We start from the raw sequence: 7,433 nt of genomic DNA on the forward strand, positions 1-7,433 counted from the left end.
AATAGCCAAAGAGCAAAAATAAGGAAACTTGTGTGAAAAATATAACTTTAAGATGTAATTTGAAAATAATTAATACACCGAAAAAAATATTCTAATATTTAGTAAATCATTTGTTTGAATGTACAACTAAATATTTAATAACTATAAATATATGTTTATTTGGTACAAACCATTAATTGGATTTAATAATCATTTTTTTATTGGATAAATATTTATTTACTGTAAATAAATGTTTAGTTGGCACTATTCATATAAATATTTATTAAAATTTAATACATTTTTCAATTAATTTATTCTTTTTAAGATTTTACAACTGTAAACGTTATTTATGATATTGGACAATTTACACTTTTTATATAAATGATAAGTTTGTGCTTGCGACAATAGGATATGTTATAATTAATTAATTCATTTTTTAAAGATTTTACAAATGTAATCGTTATTTATGACATATTTTTATGTACATTGAAAATGACCCGATCGGAGTCGAAACGTTTGTAATATTATTATTTTAATTAAATTTGTTCGTTTGAATACTAGTTCTATGCCCTTTTAATATTTATATTGTTTTATATTTTCGTTCTGATTTAGAAACCATCAAATATTTTGTTGAGAGAGTAATTTAATATAACAATGTAAATTACTGTTAATATTAAATTATGTAAATATTGTTAATATTGCTAATACTGCTTGCATAATTGTTAATTGTTAATTGATAGTATTCCAAAATTGCGTAGGTGTGATGTATTCTAAAATTGCGCAGGTGTGATGTATTCCAAAAGTGCGTAGGTGTATGCATATTAATCTTTTTTCAAAAGTTTAGAATTTTAATTTTCCAGAAAATTCCTGACTTTTCAGTATATACATATATATAATATATTATAAGAACGAAATTCTAATTATATCCAAGTTGTGTAATTTATTAAAATTATGGTATATAATATGCGCGGTATCAAAGGGTTAAAAGGACATAGAAATAGCGAAACGTAGAGGAAGTTGTCGTCGCCATTAACTTATCTGGAGGCCTTTGCTGGGCTCGTTCGTGTTACGCTCGCCGCGGAATTGCGGATAGCATAGATTTTATCTGAAACGTGCGGGCGCGCTCGCGCACTCGCTCCTCCAAGTTCGTTCGATTATGCGGCGAACGGCGCGACGTTTTCACGTCGAGTCGTACAGGATCTTCGTCGATCCGGGGGGTTTCTTGGCAGTGGGATATTACCTGGAAACGCGTCGCTACTCTCGCGCGCGATCGCGCCGAACTGAATGTCGCGGCGGAAAGTCGCGTCGGCGTTCAGAGATCCGAAGATTCACTCTCGCGAACGTCTGTAAAGCGAAGCTCGAGATGCGCCAACTAAAATGGGAGTTTGAATTGAAATGTTCGAAATCGAAAATGCACGAGCTTTGTTCCCTGTATAATCTTACGGGTGTAACTTTCTAAGTTTCACGTTAGGTACGGTATTGCGGTTCAACGTCGACGACGTAAACGACATTTAAATTCTATTTAAGCCTGCCAGACTACGGACTTGGCGGATCTTGTTTCTAGCTGTCTCGAACGCTCGAGATGACATAAACAAAAGAAACATCGGCAACAATGTGTTTGTTTCAAAGACTGTATAGTCATGCACATGTAAATTCGCAATCATAATTCTGTATAATTAGAAAAATGATAGATTTATTTCTTAAGTAACGTCCCTGTCTGAAAGAGACGGAGTCAAAATTATCTAAATACAAATACTTTTATTTATTAACATAAAATTTCAGAATAAATAGGTCTTTATGATTTTATACATTCGCACATGATATTTGGATATATGATACAATTTAAGTTAGAATTACCAATTAGTATATTTAGTGCAGGAAAGAAAAGTAATTAAAATATACTTAAATATAGGTACTGATTTACAAGAAATTGATGTACCATAGATATAGGTATAGATATGAGAGAATAAAAGGATCTCGGTACAGTACTAGATACTTAGATACGTAAATCTGTAGCTAGTTACTGTACAACACTGTTGTTCATAGTGCAAATAATTTTGATTTATTTCGATGATTATACTGCACAATGATAATTTTGGTCCTTCCGTCCCTTTCAAAGGTTCCTGCGGATGCAGTAGACAGTGAATTTGGATTCAAATGTGATTGACTGTTTCAGTATGCTATCGCCATTATGCGCAATGTTTCATCTTATTTTATTACACCATGTCTATCGCTAGGTACAATTTCTTGTGTATCAGTACCTAATATGGATGATTCTTTCCTGCACAAAGTACACTAATTGTACCATATATCCAAGTATCATGTGCGGATGTATAAAATCATAAAGGTCTATTTATTCTGTAATTTGATGTTAATAAATAAAAGTACTTGTATTTAGATACGTTTAAGTACATTTGAAATACCTGTATCTAGATATTTTGTTTTTCTAGTACCTGTATCTGTATCTTAATACATTTTTTCCATAATACTTGTACTTAGATATGAAAATAAAGTACCTTGCACAACCCTGCAATCAATTTGTTTACGATACATAAAACGGCTCCGTTTTTATAGAAGAATAAAATTGGAAGGAATATATAAAAATGTGCGCCGTAAAAAATTTATAGCACCGCATGCCATCGGTTCGATGTGGCTGATCTACATCCAAAGAAGAGAATCGTGCTATTCTTTGTCTCGTGCTTTTGACTTTGCTCCCTGTGAAAGAGAATGCGAGAAAGAGAGAAAGAGAACGCGAGGCCTTTCTTCCTCCTGATTCCGGGGCCGAAAATAAGCTGATCCAATTCCAGTCGCGGAGGATCCTTGATTTTTCGTCGCCTCTCGCAGCCGTCTCTCGAATTCCGTAAGCACCGGGAGTTTTGCCGGCGCGGCGGCGCGGTCATTGTGTAATTGGCTCAACCCGCGAGGCACGCGAGTCCGCCTCCCTCGCGCGCTCGCACACGCGAAATCGGAAATGCTCGAAATAAACCTACGACGCTCCTTCTCGACGCTCCACTCTGACGCACCGCACACCGTCCGCGTATACACGCGCTCTTCTTCCCGCGACTGTTAAGTATCAAACGCGACTGTAACCGTCGAGAGTAACCGGTCACGCTGTTTTCAATTTTATTCAACATCCACATATATTCTATCTTGTTTTATCGTATTAGTATAGAGCTCACGTTTTTGTCTCCGTTCACCAATCTCTGTCGAATCTCTGCCAATTTAATATGGCCATTAAACTATTTATTTCTATCCTATCTCTGATTCCAGTCGAAATGTGGCTTCTTGCTTTCAAGAGAATTTCTATGTGCGCGTGTGTGTATGTACCTGACTGCATACGCGTTTTGTTCTGTTTTATTCTACTCCAATTCTCCACTCTAATTCACGCGTCTCGCCACTATAAATAAGGATGTTTACTTCCGCAATATTGCGTCATGTCTTGCCCTCAAATATTTCTGAAGTTGACATCCTCGGCGTTGCCTAAGTATCACTATCATCTTGAGACATCTATCCAATTTTGTTAAAATATCAAAGGCTCCGCGAGACGGATATTATTGAAGTATTGCCAAGAAATATTCGTCTTAAGGCGCAAGCGTCCCGTCTACACCTTGCGCGAAACTGTTTATTACGACGCCGGCCTCTCTCGATTCATCGCTTATGCGAACTCCGACGCGGGTGTGGCTGTTATTTCGCCGTCTCTGCCTTCCTCGCGATACGACACGACAACCGATACCCGCTGGAGAACGAGCGCGCTGCTTAAAATGGCGCACGTTGCATCACACGTTGATGTACACGATGTTGTACATCAATTATTGCGGACAAGGTGCTCCACGCATCTCCGTTCCGTTAAATCCCGACGGCGGAACGTTTATGGGGCCACCTGATCCGCCACAATTTCTTAACGCGTTCTTGAGAATCGAATGAAAACAAATTCGAAATTTGTACGGAAAGAATAATTTTATTAAAATATTAAAAAATTTAGAGAGATAGACACAGATCTGAAAATAATTTTGTTGGACTAGAAAAGTAATTTTGAGGGCACTTAAACTGATTGCTAAAATGTAAAAACTTTTTCAAGTATTTTTATTATACTTGAATTCTCTATATAATTGTTGTGATGGTCCAACAAAACTATTTTCAGATATCTATATTTAACTAAATTTTTAAATCCTTCAATAAAATCGTTCTTTCTGAATACAATAATAAAATTCTTTCTATTTACTACACTGAAAAAAAATTTAGTCAATTTTAATAAATATTTAGTTGAATACTGCCAACTAAATATTTATTAAATATAAAGATATATTTATTTGATATATATACAAGAAATATTAATTTGATTTAACAATCATTTTTTTCACTGAACAAATATTTATTTACTGCAAGTAAATGTTTGGTTGGCAGTATTGAACTAAATATTTATTAAAATTGACTATATTTTTTTTCAGTGTAGGAAAAAAAAATTTAGTGCCTTCAGCAAGACTATTTAGTTGAAGCATTTTTTAACAGCAATAAAATATTTTTATATAACAAAAAATTTAGTTGCTTTCACAAAATAATTTCTGCTTTGTAAATAATAAAAATCTTTTTCCCAATGTACGTTCTTGAACTGAAGTATCAATCTCGTTTATCTCTTGGATGAATATTTAACGTGAAATCTGAATGTCTAAAATTTCTATCGAAGTCGAAGTGTATCTTTCGACAGATTGGACTTGAACGTGGGGGAGAAGAGAGTGCCAGAGCGGATGTCGGGGGAGGCTTTAAATGACCGCGGTCCTTCACAAGTCGTAACTGATCGTCTTTGAAGAACGCGTATGACGTACTCGCGGGAGTGGAGCGTGTTATCGAGAGGGGTAGGTGCGAGTTATTTTCGCGACCGGATTTTTCGGCATTAGAGAGGGTCCGCTCGTTCGCTCGCGATGCGGCTAAGCCAAGCAAGCCTTCGTCAAAGTTTACTCGGCTGTTCGCTCGTTTACTCGTTGCTCGTTGCTTGCCTGCTTCGCTTAACGTGCCTGCCTGTCCGCTTCTCTCCCAGAATCAGCGACGTAGCGACGAATCGTCGAACCCTCTGTATCACGAGAATGCAACAAATTTTATTTTTTTATTTGGCAGCAATTTAGAATCGAATATTTTCAAAATTCAACACAAATATCTAAATAAAGAAAACCATATTTGGTCAAAACAGATTTTAGTGTCTAAAAATATTTTGGTGAATTTTGGAACTCTCAGCTTAAACAAACTACATGCCGATTAATTGTCGGTTTTATTTTTTAAATTATTTTAAAGTTGTTTGAAGAAAAATATCCTATAATCTCTTTTATCGGCGACTTAGTGTCGCGTGTATAATTTATTTTTGCTGATAATTTATTTGTCTAGATGATTGTAATTGGGACGTTTCCGAGAATGTTACTTCGAGAGAGACTATTCTGCGCGAGACATTTTTCTAATAATAATAACTACGTCATTTTTCCGGATATATGCCCCGAATCCCACGAACGTTAACATATGTTTCGCATTGCGTACACTGGTGGCAAACATTGGAAATGTCCCGGCCGGGACGGGCTACCAGGAAGCGATAAGTCAAGAAATTTTGGCCGGTTCGCTCGAGTCTCGGAGCCGTTTTGCCGGTGAAACGAGGAGACGGCGTTTTAACGCCTGATGCCAAACCAGTGGTGCAAGTGCGCACGCAAAATACCGGGAACGAGACCTCGCTGGCGGTGCCCTGATGTGCTCATCTTTTGAAAAATATCACTTTCGTTACGTCGAATTGGAAAATAAATGTAACTTCACACTATCTCGGTCGGTCGACTGACGAGATAGTTAGACAAAGTATTGTGGTCAACACTACGTTTTAATTGTCGCTCCTGTTCTCCGAATTGCAATCTTAATTATAATGTAAACGCAGGAAGGAAATTAGTTTAACTATCGCGTCACTGTCTCGTAGTTCCTGAGTCATTTGTTTCAACGTAACTTTAAAAAGCACGGATCGTTTGACGAGTGATTGGAGTCTAAACGACGATATGGAACATCTCATTCATCATCGCGTATATCAATACAGCTCCTTGAGATCGTTTGAACGTTTGGGCTCGCGGTACGCGTGCGTACGTCACTGTATTCACAGCGCTGCGGATGTGTCAGATTGGTGGGAGGAGGGTGAGGGAGGGAGGAAAGGGAAAAGATGTCGCGCGGGGTGAAGAAAGGGGAACGAGTGGGAGCGACGTGCCCGGTTGCGCGAGCGGGAGCGGGAGCGGGAGAAGAGAGGCGACGCCGGGAGAGAGGAAGCGAGCGAGAGAAAGAAAGGAGAGAAGCAGAGAAAGAGACGAGCATATCGAATGAGAGAGAGAGAGAGAGAGAAAGGTGAGAGCGGAAAAGGGGAATGTCGGCGATACGGGCGCTAGTCAGACAGAGACGAGATGAATGAACGTGCGTGTTTACGCGCGCGTGTAAGACAAAGAGAGGAAATGGAATAGAGTGAGAAAAGGATGAGAGGTGTGCGCGCGCAAGAAAGAGAGAGAGAGAGAAAGAAAGAGAGAGGGAGCGAGAAGTGGGCGCACGAATGAATGAACGGTGCACGACGAGGATGGAATTAATGAGTGGGATAAATATAGAATGGAGTAACGCGCCAGAACGAGACGGCCGCGCGCTATTTCTCTCTCTCTCTCTTTCATCCACCGTCGTTCTCTCTTCTTTTCTATCTGCGCCCTCTGTCGGTCCCAGTCCCTGTACGCTCGCGAACTCGCCTCGTTGCTCGCTCGTGCAGCTTGTCGTCCATGCCTGCGCGATCGTAAGCCGAGGCTGCAAAAGTAGCGTGATGAACATCACGAGATCGATTCCTCCTAATACATAATCTTTGACGCTTGAAATGACCTAGGAAAACGGGATCTCGAGAGACGAAATTTATTTTTAGAATGAATACGAGTAAATAAATAATAAAAGTGAAGGTTTACTTTTATAATTCTTTTTCCTTTTTTTTTTAGCATGGGACATGTTTGTTCTAATGTGCCTACAAATGGTTTTGTTATTTTATCTAATTTTTTTATCTATCTAATCCCTACAAATAGTTTTATTTTATATCATTTCAATTTATCATTACACGAAGAAAAATGTTTTGTTAAATTAATTGGAATTCTGATGGAAGATGAACGATCCAGAATTCTGGTTAAATTCATCAGAATTCTGATTGAGATAACCAACAAAATTCTAATAGATTTAACCAGAATTCTAGACCGTGCATTTTCCATCAGAATTTCAATTAACACAAAAAAAAATTTTCCATAAAATGGCTAAATAGACTTATGGAAATTCATTTCGCTTTGTTTCTAGACGAAAATGGAACATTTCGAGAAATCGCATCGTATCGCGCAAAAAAGGTTCTACAAACGTTATCGAAACACCATGGCGGTCGCTGAAATACTACTACGTCATATCGCGTCACATCACTCGCGGTTCTCTCT

This window comes from Trachymyrmex cornetzi, unplaced genomic scaffold (assembly GCF_001594075.2).
Source record: "Trachymyrmex cornetzi isolate Tcor2-1 unplaced genomic scaffold, Tcor1.1 scaffold325, whole genome shotgun sequence".
In the NCBI taxonomy this organism is placed as follows: Eukaryota; Metazoa; Arthropoda; class Insecta; order Hymenoptera; family Formicidae; genus Trachymyrmex; species Trachymyrmex cornetzi.